The sequence below is a fragment of the Engystomops pustulosus genome, chromosome 4, assembly GCF_040894005.1.
Source record: "Engystomops pustulosus chromosome 4, aEngPut4.maternal, whole genome shotgun sequence".
NCBI lineage: Eukaryota > Metazoa > Chordata > Amphibia > Anura > Leptodactylidae > Engystomops > Engystomops pustulosus.
The window spans coordinates 148,679,313-148,699,192 of NC_092414.1; the positions used below are offsets into that span (position 1 = coordinate 148,679,313).

The following is a 19,880-nucleotide window of genomic DNA, read 5'->3' on the forward strand; positions in this document are numbered from 1 at the left end:
CCATGCAGTCTGCCAATGTCATTCTGCATGCAGACTGATCCCCTCCTTAGTACCCAACACCAGTTGACTGAACTGGTTGCCAGCCAACTCCTAACCAATCAGTGTTAGGTTTACTTGCTCACAGATCACTCGGCACACCTTCCTCCCACACAACAAGTGATCTGTGAGAGGAGGAGAGAGAACTCTCATGTAAGTAGGAGAAAGTTTAGAATAAATGTAAAGTAAAGTAGTCGTTTTACACCCATCTTACACGTGTCCCTCTTCATGCCACCTAGAATTGACAGCCACTGCCCCCTACAAATAAAGGAAGGTTATGGATGGCATGGATAATCTTATGATAATCTTGTTAGGAAAAAATGCATTTACACCATTATTTTGTGTTTTTATGACTTTCATTGTGCGCTGAAAATGACACCTCCCCTTTTTGGATATACCGAATTTATGTAGGTTTTATTAGGTTTTAATAGATTTTTTTTTAAATAATCTTCATGACAAGCTAATTAATATGTTAAATGTTTACCCTGCATGGACTACAGTCAGTGGTGGCCTCCACCAGATTTTGCACCCAGGTGCCCCCAGCAACCATGATCCTGGCTCATAAGCATACAGCATTTAAGATGTTGGTTTTATTTGATTGTATTCATTTCCAGATTTATTAATTTATCTACAAGTAAAAATTATCTATGTTGGTTGTAGCAACCAGTTATAACAGAGCTTTCAGTTTAAGAAGTAAAAGTAGTGTTTTGGTTGCTATGGTTTTCTTTTAAACAGTTTCATAAATCTACTCCATTGTTTTTCAAGTTCTTATTGTTAGAAACCAAAATGCTCTCAGTGGAAAGTTTTTTTGTTTTTTGAAAGGCAACAAAAACAATCTATGTTTGGAATTAAACAAAAACAATGTTTTTTGTGTAACCACCTTGATATATAGACATTAAGTCTTTTACACAGTTAAGTATAATTCTAGACAACAACATTTTAAAAATTCATATTTCCACTCAAAATGTTAGAAATGTATTATACTGATGGGTCTCTTCTCTGTCATCTTGGCTATAAATGCTTTTTACAGAGCAATGTGATCTTTTTAACACAGATTTATTGAATAACTATGTGTCTGTGTGAAACTACCCTGTAAAGAGTGTGTGTGTGTGTGTGTGGGGGGGGGGGGGGCGGTCTTGGGATTTTACTGCAGCCCTGCAAGCCTTTTGTTTCATGTTATGAAATTGTATTGAATTACTTTAGAGTGGACCCATCTATTCTTTATTATAAAAAAAATATAACTGTTGTAATTAGGTCAAGTATGGATGTAGATCATGCTTTCTTACCACACTGTACACAACATTTCACATGGGAAATGCACAGGGATGCAGTCTATAGCATAGAACAATGTAAAATAGTCCTTACCCTCAAAGCCAGAAGGCCTGTCCAAGAGTAAGGGATTGATGTCTTCCACTTGCCAAAGCTTGAGAAAAGCCCAAAGTGCCCCCAACTTCCCACCTGGGCCCCAGTGTCTACCATGGAGCTAATCTGCAGCCATCTTCTTGAGTGCAGAACATGGTTTGGAATGGTATGAGGCCTTCAAGGGGTATCTTAGCTTGTTTCTTCTTACGGATAGTGCTTAAAGGAATAAGCCGGCATAAATATTGCATGGCCTGAAAGACTCCTTACATTTTCATGGTGCTCTCCGTTACCACTCTTCTTTCTCTGCCTGAATTCCCTGTCTTTGGGGGGGATGAAAAAATACCAACTGACTCTACTTGCCTTGACTTAATCTGGCATATATAATATCCGCTAACATAAACAGGAAAGCAAGTAATATTACTTTGGTTTGAGTACCGTACACAGTCTTATATGGCATTATTACAGGCGGTCCCCTACTTAAGGACACCCGACTTACAGACAACCCATAGTTACAGACGGACCCCTCTGCCCAATGTGACCTCTGGTGAAGCTCTCTGGATGCTTTAAAATAGTCCCAGATTGCAATAATCAGCTTAAAATTGTCTGCAATGAAGCTTTATTGATAATTCTTGGTCCTATTACAGCAAAAAAATTTGAAACTCCAATTGTCACTGGGGCAAAAAAAAAAATTGTCGGGAACTACAATGATAAAATATACAGTTTCGACTTACATACAAATTCAACTTAAGAACAAACCTACAGTCCCTATCTTGTATGTAACCCGGGGACTGCCTGTATTATGAGAAGATTACATGCTGTACTCACCAATATGATGTTTTCTCCTCTGCAGTTATCAGATTCCTGCTGGCGTTGGAAGAATGTACAATAATCAGCACATCACATCTCTGTAGCATCCAAGGGAATATTTTGCAACACTCAGGTACATTTTTGCTACATTTTGTGCTCTTCACAACAATAAGTGAACTATATGTTTAAAGAATCTTTAGGAGCAAAATACATCGGATTTTGTACATTGTATGTAAAAAAAGAAGAAAAAACCTCAACCGGTCAATAACTTTATTTTCTATGACCCATTTTATTTATACCGGCAGACACCCGTCTTACAGACGACCCCTAGTTAAAGACGGACCCCTCTGCCCACTGTGACCTCTGGTGAAGGTCTCTGGATTCTTTACAATAGTTTCAGGCTGCAATGATCAGCTGTAAGATGTCTGTGATTAAGCTTTATTGATAATCCATGGTCCAATTACAGCAAAAAATTTTGAAACCACAGTTATCACTGTGGCCGAAAATGTTTTTGTCTGGAGCTTTATTTATAAAATATACATTTTTGAGTTACATACAAATTCAACTTAAGAAAAAACCTATGGAACCTATCTTGTACGTAATCCGTGGACTGCCTGTAGAAATTTATGGTGTGATTTATGGTATAATTTAGAAATATATGCATATTTTTGAGTCAGGCATGTTTTTTAGCCTTGAGGCAGGTGGCAAACCATGGACGACAGCAGCAGCTCTATCATACTGATGATAATGATGAATGTAGTTTTACATGCATATGTAACAATGGACAAAAAAAAGAAAAAAATATATTTCACTCTCTTCGATTCATGAATAATAATTGGGCTACACATAAAGTGGTCTATGCCATCCGCTTGATGTGTATCACAATTACAGTGTGTAATTTTAGGTACATTAAATGAGGCCTTGGAAAAGTTATAATTGCATATAGAAACACTTAAAAGGGCAGCGGCAGCACTCCTGGAAAGGTTGCTTATTTACCAAAGTGATCAGACAACCTTTCCAGGAGTGCTGCCTCTGCCTTTTTTTATGTTGGATTGCTTTGACCAGTGAGTCGGTTCATAGAGGCTTGCACCTTACGTTGTGGGTATTGACCCCTGAAACTACAGTGCTGCTCCATTTCCTATGTTTGATGCACAACCCATGAATTTATATTTCGTAGTTTGAAACAGCATGAGCATAATATTTATTGACTAGCTTGCCTCTTCTTAAGAAAATTACTCGTACATTGTCATGATTGCAATTAATTTACCACAGCCTTGGCAGCAGTCATACTGGCATTGTTGTTCCCCAATCACTGCCAAAACAATGAGGCTCAGAATCACATCTGCAGTGTAATCTTATCAAGGCTTTTAGCTTAGCATCAAATCTGTCAGGACATACAAAAAGCATCTTTTCGTCTGAAGTCTATGATTGTTTTGTGCTCTGATTTCTGGCCTCTTGATGCCTTCCCCAATTTCTCAGGTAATTGTTATACTGTATATTTGCAGTGCATACAACAGCCTTTTGTATCCACCAGTACTGGGATTTAAAGGAAGAGTTTAAAAAAAAAATGTTTTATACTTTTTATTCTCTATTATTATATACACTCACCGGCCACTTTATTAGGTACACCATGCTAGTAACGGGTTGGACCCCCTTTTGCCTTCAGAACTGCCTCAATTCTTCGTGGCATAGATTCAACAAGGTGCTGGAGATTTTGGTCCATATTGACATGATGGCATCACACAGTTGCCGCAGATTTGTCGGCTGCACATCCATGATGCGAATCTCCCGTTCCACCACATCCCAAAGATGCTCTATTGGATTGAGATCTGGTGACTGTGGAGTCCATTTGAGTACAGTGAACTCATTGTCATGTTCAAGAAACCAGTCTGAGATGATTCCAGCTTTATGACATGGCGCATTATCCTGCTGAAAGTAGCCATCAGATGTTGGGTACATTCTGGTCATAAAGGGATGGACATGGTCAGCAACAATACTCAGGTAGGCTGTGGCGTTGCAACGATGCTCAATTGGTACCAAGGGGCCAAAGAGTGGCAAGAAAATATTCCCCACACCATGACACCACCACCACCAGCCTGAACCGTTGATACAAGGCAGGATGGATCCATGCTTTCATGTTGTTGACGCCAAATTCTGACCCTACCATCCGAATGTCGCAGCAGAAATCGAGACTCGTCAGACCAGGCAACGTTTTTTCAATCTTCTACTGACCAATTTCGATGAGCTTGTGCAAATTGTAGCCTCAGTTTCCTGTTCTTAGCTGAAAGGAGTGGTCTTCTGCTGCTGGAGCCCATCTGCCTCAAAGTTCGACGTACTGTGCATTCAGAGATGCTCTTCTGCCTACCTTGGTTGTAACGGGTGGCGATTTGAGTCACTGTTGCCTTTCTCTGTAAACCATTCTCTGTAAAACCTAGAGATGGTTGTGCGTGAAAATCCCAGTAGATCAGCAGTTTCTGAAATACTCAGACCAGCCCTTCTGGCACCAACAACCATGCCACGTTCAAAGGCACTCAAATCACCTTTCTTCCCCATACTGATGCTCGGTTTGAACTGCAGGAGATTGTCTCAGTGCCTAATTGCACTGAGTTGCCGCCATGTGATTGGCTGATTAGAAATTAAGTGTTAACGAGCAGTTGGACAGGTGTACCTAATAAAGTGGCCGGTGAGTGTATTTCTATACTGCATAAATGAATGGTAATTTGTTTCACAATATATATTTCTTTGGTTGGAAAACACAACAACAAACAATTATATCTCTCAGAAATGCTGTGTGTAATACAACCCTAAACAGGTTTTCTAGTTTTAGATTTATTACTTCATGAATAGTAGCACAGTTGTAACTTTTTCTCTAGCCACCACATGTTCAAACAGTCAGTGGAGCAGACAGCCCTGGTCTACTTAACTAAGATTAGGGAGGTTAGATAGCATATTAGATGCCTAAATTAAAGGCTCAATAATGGTGGAAGCAAGAAAAAAAATGTCCAAGTGTGTCTTCTATAAGTCTACCTGTATGATATGTGTTCAGTTCTTGTTATTGAGGGGTGAACATCACTCACGCATCAATGACAATAGAAAGAGACTGCCTGAGCAGAAAAATGTGGATATTGAAAATGTCGGCTCACCCTTGTGGACATGAAAACAGCTATGAGAATAATACCTATATTCTTATGTGCCGGTGCAGGAGCCATTAAGAAATGTTTTCCACATGGCCAAATGGCCAAAAAACGGGTGTGTGCAAGAGGACTAACTGTAATCAATTGTGTGGTAATAGTACAAAAAATATAACCATATTTTATTGTTTGTAACCTTGTCCATGTGCCTGGTGACCACAGGGGAAATCAGGCAGGCACACAGTTCAAAGGAGACCTTATAAACATTGGCCTGGCCTTCATCCTGGACAAAAGGAGAATGTTGATTAGTATGCAAATGGGGTTACATCTTGGAGGGATATTTGAACAAAGAAAGATTACATATTTCCTAATAACTCTGACATAACCAGTAGTTATAAGTCCCCGCTTACAAGATAGGCCTGGGGGGACTGTCCCACATCCCTAGAAAATTTTGGGAATGTATCCTTCCATGAACTAAACAAAACAATATAGCAACCCCTAAAGAGGCCATAGAGGCAGCACCCACGAATTTGGTATGGGGTGAAGAGAATGAGACACCTAATCAATTGGAGGCAGGTGCACCATTGTAACAATTTATTGCGAAGAGTTATTAGTTTTAACAACAATCCGTTTAGAAAATGTACCTTACTGAGGGGTGGGACAGACCACATTACAATGTGAACATTTACTTCTCATGAGAGGAAAATCCATGAGATATAAATCATCAGGCTATGCAAATGCTCACCGTTAGTCTTTGGGGGATCCATAACAATGGGACAGACTGTCCTGTCCAACTTTCCTTTGCCGACCTCCACGTCCAGAATACGTCTTCTATCCCAATAGTGGTTGTTCATTTCTATCCATTTTATCTTACAACTGTCTGCATTTGTATTGTATGGATATTTCTTTGTTTTCTATTGTTATCTGATAACTGTATTTTTATGCACATATGTGTATTCAATATTTAATCTATAATAAGTCTGTATGTGTACCCTTAAAAGATCTTGAAGGGGTATTCTCGTCTGGGCATTCACATTCAGTTTGATTAATCTGTCATTAATAAACATTTCTTCAATTAGATTTTATTAAAAAAAATGTTCCTGTGTGAAGATAATTTTCCATAAATGTAGTCATGTGGTCCCTTAGAAACGAGATGGCTTCCTCGGATATGGCCACCTCTGCTGGAGTGATCGCACAAATAAACAAAAAGTTTTTGTATATGAAATATCCGGGAATTACTGTATGTTCCACATCAGTCCTGTGGTAATGATTGCTGAATGCATGTGGTCAGGCAGAGCTCAATAGTACATGTCTGCCCACTGCTGCCTAAATGTGACGTGGTCGTAACCGAGGAAGCCATCTCGTTTCTAAGGGACAACATGGCTATGTTTATGGAAAATTATCTTCACACCGGAACATTTTTTTTAATAACATCCAATTGAAAAAATGTTTATATATGGAAGATTAATGAAACTGAATGTGAATGCCCAGACGAGAATACCCCTTTAAGTTGCTGAAGGTATAAGGCTACTGGTATTATTGTTATGTAATGTCATAGCTAATTGGGTTATCTGTTTTTGGGTTTCTAAATTGTTGATGGATTTATGTAGACAGGCGCCTATTCAGCTTTTAGTTATAAGCAAAAAAAGTAAAGTTTAGTTAGTGGCAGCAAAATTGGTTGCAAGGATAGTAGTATTTATCACAGAGACCCCATCTTGCATAGGTTGGTGGGGTTTTATTTACTAAATTGTAATTCTCTCTCGTGTAATTGCACCCTGTGATATCCCCTGAGAGTGGGGGGTTGTCACAAATCAATTTTCATGATATAAAATAATATGCTAAGAAAAATAAAACTCTGAATCCATAGTCAAGTTCCTACTCCATCTTATTCACCCTGACATGAAAAGTCTTCTCACAATGTTATAGAAATATCTCATATCATACTTTATTATAAAATAATTATAAGTTGTTATAAAATAATCCACTTCACATTCAAAAAATAAATGGCAAATTTCCTTTTATCACGCATCACATACAATTATTAAATATATTCTAGCGAGAAGAAAATAAGATTGTCAGCTACATTGTTATTTTAACAATAAAACAGGGATTATACATAGACATTTCCATAATTACTAAATAACGACATGTACTTTCTTATGTCTGTTGTTTTGGTCTCAGTATTGTTCATATTTTAGTGTATAATATACATTGTTCTTTAGTATAATATAGTGTCAAGATAAAATCTTAAATAAATAGAAAGGAAAATAATTAATTACCAGGACAAGTATAATATTATTTAAAGGAAAAGTTTGCAAGCTGTGTCGGCTTTTCTTCTTTTCCTTTATTTCTGTATCTTTTTATTTTTCCTCACAACAAGAAAAGTGATGGCTGGTGATAAAGTGGATTCTAAGCTTGTTTTGTTGCTATGCACTTCATGCCTCATCTCTGTGCTTTTTTCTTATTTGTATGCTGCCTAAATACAAAAGCAAAAGATAATGCCGAATATTGAATGAGTCTTTGTGGCATCACAATAGCGTGCTAATTATGAATAGTGCAGATTGAGGTTGTCCTGGCCCCTACAGTTTAATGTCATCCTCAGTTAGTGTAGCTATTTACAACAAATATGTCTAAAAACAGCAAACATATTCCATGTTCAAGATTTATTATGTGTTGAAAATATTTTTTCTGCTGCACCAGAAAAGTGGGTAAAGGTGAGATTAGACCTGATGTGCCACAATTTTGGTGTAAGAAAGGAAAAATGTGGCATAATATTGAGGGTAGACATGCTAAATCAAACTTCTCTTATTTCACCTGAGATGCTGTGATGTGACCACTGAACCATTTGAGGCATTGTAAAGGCTGTAACAGCTACAAAAGCAATAGGCACATCCTCGTAGTTGGGGATCCTCATAGTTGGGGAGGTATTATATGGTAACGGTTGGGTGTTGTATACTCTATTAAGTAATATTTCACAGTACTCATTGGGTGGTCTATCACAAAATTGACAAATTTCCCTTACTTCTTCTTTCCATATTCTACAATATGGGCGTAATTATACTTAATTATAGTGATATAGTGACTATAATAATGTATCTGACATACTTGTTTACAAAGCGGAGATAGATAAATGTACAGTCAGAAGAAAAAAGGATGCCATCTGGGTTTCACAGATTAGGAAATAAAAAACACATTTAGTATCAGGAGGTACCAAAATTAGTTTGCTCAGAAAAACAACAATGCATGACAAATTCTACCATGTCATTATTTTCTAAACCATAACCAGGCCAAACCACAGGAGTATTGTAGAAAAAAATGCACCATTACGGCTTCTATACTAACTAAAAGAGTCATTAGCAGCTAGGGCCTACTTATCAAATACCACTAATTAGTTAATCATCAGAAAGTGTGAGCACCTCTAGGTGTAACACTCATAGCAGTGTATTGGAAATTGTAGCGCTATATAGTGCTAAATACATACAGTAACTTTTTTTTAAAACCAGGCAACCTTTTTAAGCATGCAAAGTTCCATTTGAAAATGCTAAAATACCTCTGAAACAATGTTCATTAGACAGATGAGACAAAAATGGAGTTGTTTGAATGTAATGCAGAGAACCACTTTTACAAAGACTTAACATAGCATTTGAAAACTGTAAAGCACAGTGGTGATAGGGTTCTGAGTTGAGCTTGTTTTACAGCCAGAGGATCTGTGCATCTTGCAGTCAAATGTGGGAACATCTATCCAATAGCTAAGACATCCATCCAGATTTCAACCCAATGAAATTGCTGTCGTGAAATGTTTTAATTTGTGTCCTTACACTCCCAATATATTATTCAGGCCGACTGCTCATGAACTTGTGTATTTCGGGAAACCAGGCCACGAACCACACGCAGTTTACATGACTGGAGTCCTTGGGGTATATTTATCAGGGCTTCTGAGCCACGTCAGTGCTTATTGCTAGTGCAAGTGAAAATTCGCCGGCTGCGCAGGACCCTGCCAAATACATCAAGAGACTGGAGGCTCTTGATGTATCTGCTGCGAAAGAGCAGAAGCGGGGCTATCATTCGCAGATAAATATCTCCCCTTGTATCATACAGAAATATGATTCTAGGATTCCCTGTCTGTCTAATGAACTTCAGCACTGGCTCTGTAATAGTTAATTCCGTGTCACCGCTGCAATTTTGTCTACAGATTGGAAGTCCTATCACAGTGGTGGCGAACCTATGGCATGGATGGGTGACACTCAAAGCCATTTCTGTGGTCACTTAGACAATCGTCCCAGGACCGAGTTCACCAAATAGGACCAAATCTTCCTGCATTCCCAGGAAACTTAAGCAACACTTCATTGGCTGTTTGGAACTGCGGGAAAAGTGAGAAGGTGTTGACAGAACTGCATTTTCTTTGAAGCTCATCCTGCTGGACCCACCATTCTTTCTCCACAGTCCATAGGATAGGACTTATCTACGGATCCATTTCCATAGGTTGCACACCTTTTTTCTGCAGCTGCCCTTAGCCTGTATACATTATTGTTAATACAGGCAGTCCCCGGGTTACATACAAGATAGGGACTGTAGGTTTGTTCTTAAGTTGAATGTAAGTTTGTATGTAAGTCAGAACTGTATACTTTATCATTGTAACCCCAGCCAAAATTTTTTGTTCTCTGTGACAATTTGATTTTAAAAATGTTGGATTGTCATAGGAACCAGGATTAACAATAAAGCTTCATTGTAGACACAAGTGGTAACTGTTATAGCTGTTTATTGTAGCCTAAGACTAAACTACAGTAAATTGCCAACATCCAGAGGTCCGTTTGTAAGTAGGGGTCGTATGTAAGTCAGGTGTTCTTAAGTAGGGGACCGCCTGTATGTAGAAATGATTTCTGTTGCATGATGACTTTGTGTTGTCTAAAGGGTAAGGGGGTCACCAACTCCGATATCTAATAGAACATACTTCTATTATAGTCAGTGCTGATGATTAGACACTTCATTCACACACTTATAATGTAGAAGATGATGACATTGTAGGAATCATTGGCAAAATAAAAGCTAAGGAGTCTAACAGTTGAGATTCTGTCTGATCACAGCAGAGAAGAGGCCGTGCTGAATTGAAATAAGTGTCTGTGATACCTGGCACTAGTCTCATGTACATAGATATCAGGTAACGGGGAAAGGAATTTTTTTTTTTTATGTGTTACTCAACTGCTTCTTTTAGAGAGTCATGCATAAATGACTGCATGAAATTCTTCCATGATGAGGTGAAGGTAGTATTACAGGCTATAGTGTCCTGGATGTGTGTAATTTTTTTTACACGTCACCTTTTTATGTAGTTTTGCTATATAAATAATGATATGGTTTAATGTGTTTTGCATTTTTTCATCTTCTAAGGATTTCACATCACATTACTATTCATGTAACTGATGTACCATTTGGGCTTTATTGAGTTTAAGGCAAGCACATTATATAATAATTACATATTAATAGGTTTTTGGCTATGGGGACCTCTGTAGCATTGGTGCAGGGATTGCAGGGGGTTTAGTAGCAGTCATTTCAGTGGAGTATTTTTTTTTTATTTTATGGCATTTTCTGTGGTAAACATACATTGTCACACTTCTGAACAGCAACTTTAAATACATTTGTCTTCTTTTTTTTGTGAAACATTAGTTGTTCCTTCCAACTACTCTGTGAAGTCATGAAGTGTGCCCAGTCAGAAGGGATCCAGGAAATTAAATGTTCCTCTGTTCCTTGTAATATTACAGTTTGGTGCTCTGCTGAGCACAATTATTGCAAATGATTTCTCCTGCATGGTGAAGTGTTTCTATATTCCGGTTTTCTGTAACATAAGCTGAGAAATTCTGAATTAATGAGAACACATTAAGCACTGTATAGCTTGTCAACCTGTATGTAGCTTCTAATTGTTCTTCCAGTGGTGGAGCTAAATAAGTTAATAGGAGCCTGCCCGTTCACATTTTTAAATTAATTTCTGGACCTTTACAAGCTTCACATTATTTAATATTTTAATTGACTAATCAATCTTTAGAGCACAGTAACTTGTGAGTGGAGGTGGAGGAATGAAAGACCGACTACATAAAGTGGGGGAAAGTATACTCGCTGATTATAAATTGATGGTACCGCAGCTGCTATAATCGAAAGTGCTTAATGCCAATTGCAAAGGATAGATGTATCTGATCTGAACTAAAGGAAACTGGGCAGGGCAGGGCTGGCCTGACAAAGGCTACCAATGTACAACGGAGTTTATAATATGCTGACTAGCCAAGTAGCAGACAAGTGACAGGCTTATTTGTAGCACTAGGTAGACTAATGATACAAACAATGGAACCCTAGTTTATCTTTGCTCTTGTAGTACTACTTACTCCATTGCAGTGGCATAACTAGGAGAGACAGGGCCCAATAGCAGATTTCTGCATGGGGACCCCTTCCACTTAAAAGAATATATATAATAATACACACAGATCTTCCTGCATATGTCACTTCCCTGTTCAGGTCCGACGGAGTTCCCCTTCTTCTTCCTGGTGAATGTAAGTGCATTGTCTTGCGACGCAATTTGAAAGTTAAATCCCGCGCTCAATCCGAATCAGTTGGATTGTCCAAAGGCACACCCAATCCTATCACAGATACCAGTTAAATACCTGTCCAAGCCGTGCAATCTCCGAAAACGCCAAACAGTCCGACAAAAGTGCGATCCGCAACCCTTAATAAATGACCCCCATTATGCTGTAGAATGTGCAGTATAATATGTATATAATGGTGCACTTCCTCCATTAGTTAGCGTGGCACGTTGCATAATAATAATATTAATAATGATAGTAATTCTCTATTTATATAGCGCCTACAGATTACGCAGCGCTGCACAAAGCATGTCAAATTGTTGGATGCCGGGCCCCCTATAGCTATAGCTGCAGTTATAGCTATTACTGCTATAGTTACGCCCCTGCTCTATTGTGTTTAATTCTGTGAACTCTGACCCTTGCTTTGTTATTTGCTATTATCAAATCTCAAATCTGTGCCTTACTGCCATTTTGGTTATGACCTCTGTAGCCTCACTATGCTTGAGTCTGTCTGTTCCTCTGTGTGTTTTATCTGTTATGTTATTTATTTAAGGTTATGGACACATGTAAATCACTTTTCTTCTTAATTTACTGACTACTGAATGTATTTTGAGCTAAAAAATATTTTTTGTAATAACCTTATTGATTGACTTCTGCAGTTTTCCAGAACATTGTACATAGCAGGCTGCACAATGCCATTCTCTCCTCTGTCAGACTGGCTTCTTGAAGGCTTTTTTTCCCCGATTCATGTCAGTTGAAAACATACTTTTTCATTTTAAAATGAATTCTGTGTTGAATAACACAGTCATTTTAAGGATATTTATTTTCTGCTTTCGATATCTTGCTTCTTGTTACAAAAACCGTGATTGAGCTCAGGCTGGTTTACAGGGGAGTAGGGTAAGGGACCTTTCTATTCACGGGGTTGTCAAAAATGTAGGTTGCATTAGTGGGGACATATTAGAAGAGAAAGGAACAACTTATAAAATGTTTATCAACTTGAACATAAATCTCTGGTGTTCTTTTTTATGTGTGATTTGTGTCTGATGAGGCTAGTTCTGTAGTTGTAATAGATGTTTTTAGCCAAAAACAGCTTTACCTGCCCTCAAAAAGCCACCAGGTACTCTGCAAAGTGCACCCTGTATGTCCTTTATTATATGGCCTGTATGGCCTGTATGGCCTTTTATTGACTTAAAGGAAACCTACCACCACAGATCTACCTTTATAGGTAGATCTGTGGTGGTAGGTTTCCTTTAACTGTTTTCTTTATTTAGATTCCCGATAAAATAAAATGTTTGAGGCTACATTAGCCACTGAGATTTTTTTACTTTCAGTCAATATTTAATTCTGTATTTTATTGTCAATTCAAGAACAGTGTAATTTTAGTGTATTTATATTTTTTGTTAAACAATTATATGGATATTAGCTAGCTTTTAGGAAAATGCTTGATTTCAATATTTCAATATACATATCAGTTGCATTTCAATTGGTTTCTCAGCTCTTGGGCTCTAATAATCCCAAGAGACCTAGAAGAAAGATTCCTGGGTTGTAAGCAGTTTGGTCATGCTTACAATTTCATTGTTTTATAAAGATGTCATGTTTTCATGTATCAATAGCGTCTATTATAAGCTGCAGACAGAGTGGATTTGAATAGGACTTAGAGTTGGTACCGCTGGGGCCCATTGTGAATATATCAACAAAATGTTAATTGTCTAAATTTAGAATTCTTGTAATGAGACATTCTCTTTTTTCATAGAGGCTTACTGCTCTCTGTATTTAAAGTCATACTTCGGTATAATGCATTTTTTTACACACACGCATGCATAATTTGCATATAGTACATTCACATAGACATATTGGGGCACATTTATCAGGGATTATATGCCCTGGCATACAAGCTATGAAATAGTCATAATTAATGGTGCATGGCCAGGAATTATGACTATTTACCCATCTACGTCAACACCACAACTAGTGATGGGGCTGTGCAAAGGTGCCAAAATGAGCTGACTTCGGACACTCCCATCGTGCACCTGCACAGTTCCTATAGCCTACACCAGCAGCACAGATGGAAACCAGATTTATCAGGAATCTGAAGCCCCAAGCTAGATTGGCATATTGGGAAAGGTGGGGTTTAACCATAAGCTGGTTCATCATGATAAATCCCCCTATTGTATTTATGTTAACACATACACACATTGGGGGATATTTATCATACGCTGGCGCTCGTGCAGCGCAGCGTTTATCCAGGCCCTGCCTGGCGTAGAAAAAAACGCAACCGGCGACTTTTCACGTATGAAAAGTCGCCGGCAGCAGCGAGTGCGCAGGCGCGGGGACAGTAACGCCCCGCGCCGGCCCACTCCCGTCCGGCCGCGCCCCCCGCTCGGCCGGCCGCGCCCCCCCTTCACGCCCCTTCACGCCCCTTCACGCCCCACTGGCGTGAAGGTGGCGGATTGGGGAAAATAATCGCAAAAGCTAGCAATAAGCTAGCATTTGCGATTATTTCAGGGCCTCTGCGCCAGTGGCGGTGCGCAGAGGTCTTGATAAATATACCCCATTGTTGGATCTATACTACGCCATTTATCATCATTTAGAACATCATGGGCCAGTGTATGTTTAAACTCCAGTGCGTCACATCAGGAGGCTTCTATTTCAGGGCCTGCATGCAAGAAAACTGGCGCACAAGCCCTGGTAAATTGCCCTATTCTGCTCTTTTGAAGAGAAATTCTACAGATAATGCCACAGATAATACAGTTTACTAGCAATAAGAGTGAGTACACAACAAGTGGTGCTGGGCAGCACCCTCAGTATATCACATTTAACTGCACACAAAGTAGTACACAGTGATAAGAATATGATTTGGTAAGCAGTGACACCCTGCCTAGCACCAGCACTGACAAAGGTCAAAGGAAAAAGTACAAAGGTCTTTCTGACTGAAACACATGTACTTGGTCTGCACTTTACTTTTATGTGATCTACTATGGCTGCTACCCAGCACCACTTGTTGTGTACTCATCCCTATTGCTATTTTATACTGTCATGAATTTGTATTTTCATTTTTGTCGATACATTTTTGGTTTTACTCTTTAAGTGGCATATTTCCTTTTGTGTCTTCTGAAAGTAATGGCATGAGTTTTTGACCGCATCAATCAAAAATGAAAAAAGTTTACCAATATTTTTCTATAGTACAATTCTGCAGACAAATTGGCATATGTATATGGCTTTTATTATAGTTGCAAACAGAGGTCGCATTAACGCCTCACCGCGCGTCATAGACGCGTGATGAGGCGCCATTACCCCCCGAAATAATTGCCATGCGTAAAGTTACGCTTGGCAATTATTCCCTGTAGCGCGCAGGCTGAGCGCCGGGCCGCTCAGCGGGGCACGTGACACAGTGATCTGTGTCACCAGCGCTCCGGAGCAAGAGCGCAGGCCCCCGGGAGACCTGTGGACAGCGGGGCTGCTGCTCCCTGTCCTGCTGCATCTCCCTACCTGCCCGCAGCTGCCTGCATTTACGTGATCCCGACGGGACTTAAGGCCGGGTGAGTGTGTGCAGTGTTCTGTGTGATTGTAGTGTGTGCTGTGTGAGTGTAGTGTAGTGTAGTGTAGTGTGTGCTGTGTGAGTGTAGTGTGTGCTGTGTGAGTGTAGTGTGTGCTGTGTGAGTGTAGTGTAGTGTAGTGTATTGTGTAGTGTGTGCTATGTGAGTGTAGTGTATTGTGTAGTGTAGTGTATTGTGTAGTGTGTGCTGTGTGAGTGTAGTGTGTGCTGTGTGAGTGTAGTGTGTGCTGTGTGAGTGTACTGTAGTGTATTGTGTAGTGTGTGCTGTGTGAGTGTAGTGTAGTGTGTATTGTGTAGTGTAGTGTATTGTGTAGTGTGTGCTGTGTGAGTGTAGTGTGTGCTGTGTGAGTGTAGTGTAGTGTGCGCTGTATGAGTGTAGTGTAGTGTGTGCTGTGTGAGTGTAGTGTAGTGTTGTGTGCGCTGCGTGAGTGTCGTGTTGTGTGCGCTGCGTGAGTGTCGTGTTGTGTGCGCTGTGTGTGTGCGCTGTGTGAGTGTAGTGTGTGCTGTGTGAGTGTACTGCAGTGTGTGCTGTGTGAGTGTAGTGTAGTGTGCGCTGTATGAGTGTAGTGTAGTGTGTGCTGTGTGAGTGTAGTGTAGTGTTGTGTGCGCTGCGTGAGTGTCGTGTTGTGTGCGCTGTGTGTGTGTGTGCGCTGTGTGAGTGTAGTGTGTGCTGTGTGAGTGTCGTGTAGTGTATTGTGTAGTGTGTGCTGTGTGAGTGTAGTCTAGTGTGTGCTGTGTGAGTGTAGTGTAGTGTGTGCTGTGTGAGTGTAGTGTGTGCTGTGTGAGTGTAGTGTGTGCTGTGTGAGTGTAGTGTGTGCTGTGTGAGTGTAGTGTAGTGTGTGCTGTGTGAGTGTAGTGTGTGCTGTGTGAGTGTAGTGTCGTGTTGTGTGTGCTGCGTGAGTGTAGTGTTGTGTGCGCTGCGTGAGTGTCGTGTTGTGTGCGCTGCGTGAGTGTCGTGTTGTGTGCGCTGCGTGAGTGTCGTGTTGTGTGCGCTGTGTGAGTGTGTGCGCTGTGTGAGTGTGTGCGCTGTGTGAGTGTGTGCGCTGTGTGAGTGTAGTGTTGTGTGCGTGTGCTGTGTGAGTGTCGTGTAGTGTATTGTGTAGTGTGTGCTGTGTCAGTGTAGTCTAGTGTGTGCTGTGTGAGTGTAGTGTGTGCTGTGTGAGTGTAGTGTGTGCTGTGTGAGTGTAGTGTGTGCTGTGTGAGTGTAGTGTGTGCTGTGTGAGTGTAGTGTAGTGTGTGCTGTGTGAGTGTAGTGTCGTGTTGTGTGTGCTGCGTGAGTGTAGTGTTGTGTGCGCTGCGTGAGTGTCGTGTTGTGTGCGCTGCGTGAGTGTCGTGTTGTGTGCGTTGCGTGAGTGTCGTGTTGTGTGCGCTGTGTGAGTGTGTGCACTGTGTGAGTGTGTGCGCTGTGTGAGTGTGTGCGCTGTGTGAGTGTAGTGTTGTGTGAGTGTAGTGTTGTGTGTGTGCGCTGTGTGAGTGTAGTGTCGTGTGCGCTGCGTATTACCGAAATCTTCATACTCCTCCTCGGGTAAAAATACTCCTCAAAAATGGTGAGAGGAGTATTTTTACCCTTCTGGAAAAATGTTAGTGCGACCTCTGGTTGCAAATATATTTAAGTAATAAGTGAAGCTAAACGTTTAACAAGATTGTGTCAATTAATAGTGCAGATGAAAATAGTAAACTTTGTAATACACTTTCTTAAAAATATTTTCCTGAGTCCTTCTTTTCACCCTCTGTTTCTTCCTTATTTAACCAATTTGCATAAATCAGCTTTCCATCCTATGCCCCAATGACAGCTCAGAGATAAAGGAACCTGATAATGCTTCTGAGTTAACTCTTACAGATAGTCCCTGGATTCTCTTATCTCCTTAGAGGCCTAAATTATCAATTAAAATATGCTGTAGGCATGGAAAGAGTTAATGCTGTGTACAGGATGTCTGCTCACTACAGGAAAAAGAAGGAGCAGAAAAAAGGTACGGAGAGGCTGTTTTTCGTAACATAGTATATTGCAGTCTACTGCTATCATCTGAATCTATTCATTTATGCAATAATAAAAATAGTTATATTCAAAGGTTTAAACTGACTTGCATAGATTCTTAATAAATGCTGCCTGAAAGATAACAAAAGAGTACCACTTCACTGTCTTTTACAACACGTTTTCAACATTGTTTATATCTAATGTCAAAGAATTCAACTAATATTCCTAAAATTCTGCCTGACAGCACTTGGTAGCAATCAGAACATAAATTAAAGATGTGGCTTATGAGAAATGAACCATTGAAGCAACTTGGGAGACAGCACGGATAGATGAAAGGTATATAACTGCCTATGGGGACCCGACTGAAGCATGGCATGTCAAACCTAATCTAAAGCAAGAAGCCGTTTCTAGACTTTGTCAGATACTAAGGCACCTGACCATTGCTTTATTAGCAGAGAACCCCACAGTAACATCAGTATAATTATCAGCAATAAGTTCCTTCTTATGATGAATTTTGCATGTGTTTAGTATGATAAGTGGGAATTTACTGCATTGCATAAAAAGTAATAATTGTTTCTTCAGGAGAGGATATAATGGTTACTTCCCAGTACTGCATACAGTTAAATCTGTAAATGATTTGTTATACCAGGCACATTAAGTTCAGCTACAACTGTATCAGATATGTTGCCCCTCAGACTTGTTCATGAATTTCAACATGCAAAGTCTTTCCCTATTGGGGAAATGAAGTGAGTTTATTCTCCTCCAGCTATTGAGAACAATGCATCCTCATGACAACTTGTGTATATGCACAGGGCTTGTTGGGGAAGAGGGGAGGAGGAGAAATAGCTGGAGGTCAAACAGTCTAGGTGACAGACCTCTTGTGCTAATGGATAGGTTTAGTGAAGGAGGGAACTGCGCAAAATAAATAACGTACTCACCTTTCTCTGATCCACTGTTTGTATCTCTGGCACCTGTGTGTACCTGACAGCTGAGCCAATCGCTTGCCTCAGCAGTCACATGTGTAGCCATGGATTGGCTCAGTGGTTATTTACACATACACGGGCACTCGCGCCCCAGGCTCTTGCCTCTTGATGTATCTGACAGACAGGCTGTGCATCATAGGACCTTGTGTAAAAAATCATCGGGCATCAGGTGAACTTGTAAATGTTTGCTGGCTGCCGGAATGCTCCACGTGGCCCACTCCCCCGCCCCACCATGCCACCTTGGCGTGGAGATGGTGTAAAGGGGATAATATTTGCAATTGCTAGTGAAGCATCATTATTTCAGGGCTTGCGCACCAGTTTTCTGGCATAAAAACCCTGATAAATGCCCCCCCCCCCCCAATATATTTGATGTTGTCATCACTAGTCTGACAATCAACAGAAGCCACAGGAAACATGCAGGGAAGTACATGCAGTTTTCCTTTAGTATTTATCTTTATTATATATTTTTTCAGCCATAAGGTGCTGTATGGCTTTTTCTTTGTTGTAATTGCTCATCGATAGAGTGAGGATTCAAAGCTTAAACTTTACTTTCAGGGATGATAAGCTCAAAATGTAATATACAAAACGAGGAAAATATTTTGTTACAACCTTTTATAACTATACATAAAATACAGGAAAACTATTGGCTATTTGTCTCTGACGTGTTAAAACATCCATTGATCTGGAAACCATTAAGCCAGTGTCGTCTAGAAAGACTGGAGCTGTTATTGGACTGTACTGGATTTCTGAAGAGTTTGAATTTTATACTGTGAAAATATTTGAAACTTTGACATTTTAAATTTTACTAACCTTTCTGTAACCTCCCAAAGAACTTTGAAGACTGCATTTAATTTTTATTAAAATACAAGTTTAATAAATATAGTATAATAGTCCTCTAAAAGTTAACAATATACAGTATCAACAATAAAGTTCCAGATACTTCATTTTGTGTAGAATTATTAATTAATATAGAGTCAATGCCATTATGTGCCATTATCAATTCCATACACCGATCTGTATTGCAAGTTCAGGGAAAAGACTCCTGAGCATACGTATAAGGGTACAGTGTTGCTATTGATAATATGATCCCTGCAGGCAACCCATCCATATTTTATGTTGGTGTATAACTATATATGCTTTTTCAAAAAATGTTTTAATTAAATTATCCTTAAATTACAGAGCATGAAACAGAGGTTTTGATGGCTATCTCTCAGAGTCAAAGTAGTATAAACAGATTTTCTATATCTTAACACGTCAGTTTGGCTGTAACCTTTGGTTTTTCATGTCTGTTTTTATCCATATCTTTCTTTTAATTTAGGGTCAAATGTAAAATGTTAAATATGCATCCATATTGAATATTTGATTTTTATAACAGGAATTGGGAACCCATCAAACATGATCATGGTCCAGCTTAGATCACAGACAAAGTTTTTAAAGGAATCCACATCCACAGGATACCGATTA

At 39.7% G+C, this 19,880-nt stretch overlaps 1 protein-coding gene across 3 annotated transcripts in view; it reads left to right on the forward strand.

The window, feature by feature from the left end:
- APBA2 (amyloid beta precursor protein binding family A member 2) overlaps window positions 1–19,880 on the forward strand; it is a 220,182-nt gene that overhangs the window by 42,156 nt on the left and 158,146 nt on the right. For 2 of the 3 annotated variants that reach the window (XM_072148038.1, XM_072148036.1), the window contains exon 2: window positions 2,249–2,338. The exons of the other annotated variant lie outside the window; for it this stretch is intronic. The gene's annotated coding sequence lies outside the window, so the exon portion shown is untranslated. The remainder of the gene's footprint in view (window positions 1–2,248; window positions 2,339–19,880) is intronic. 3 annotated transcript variants of the gene reach the window in all.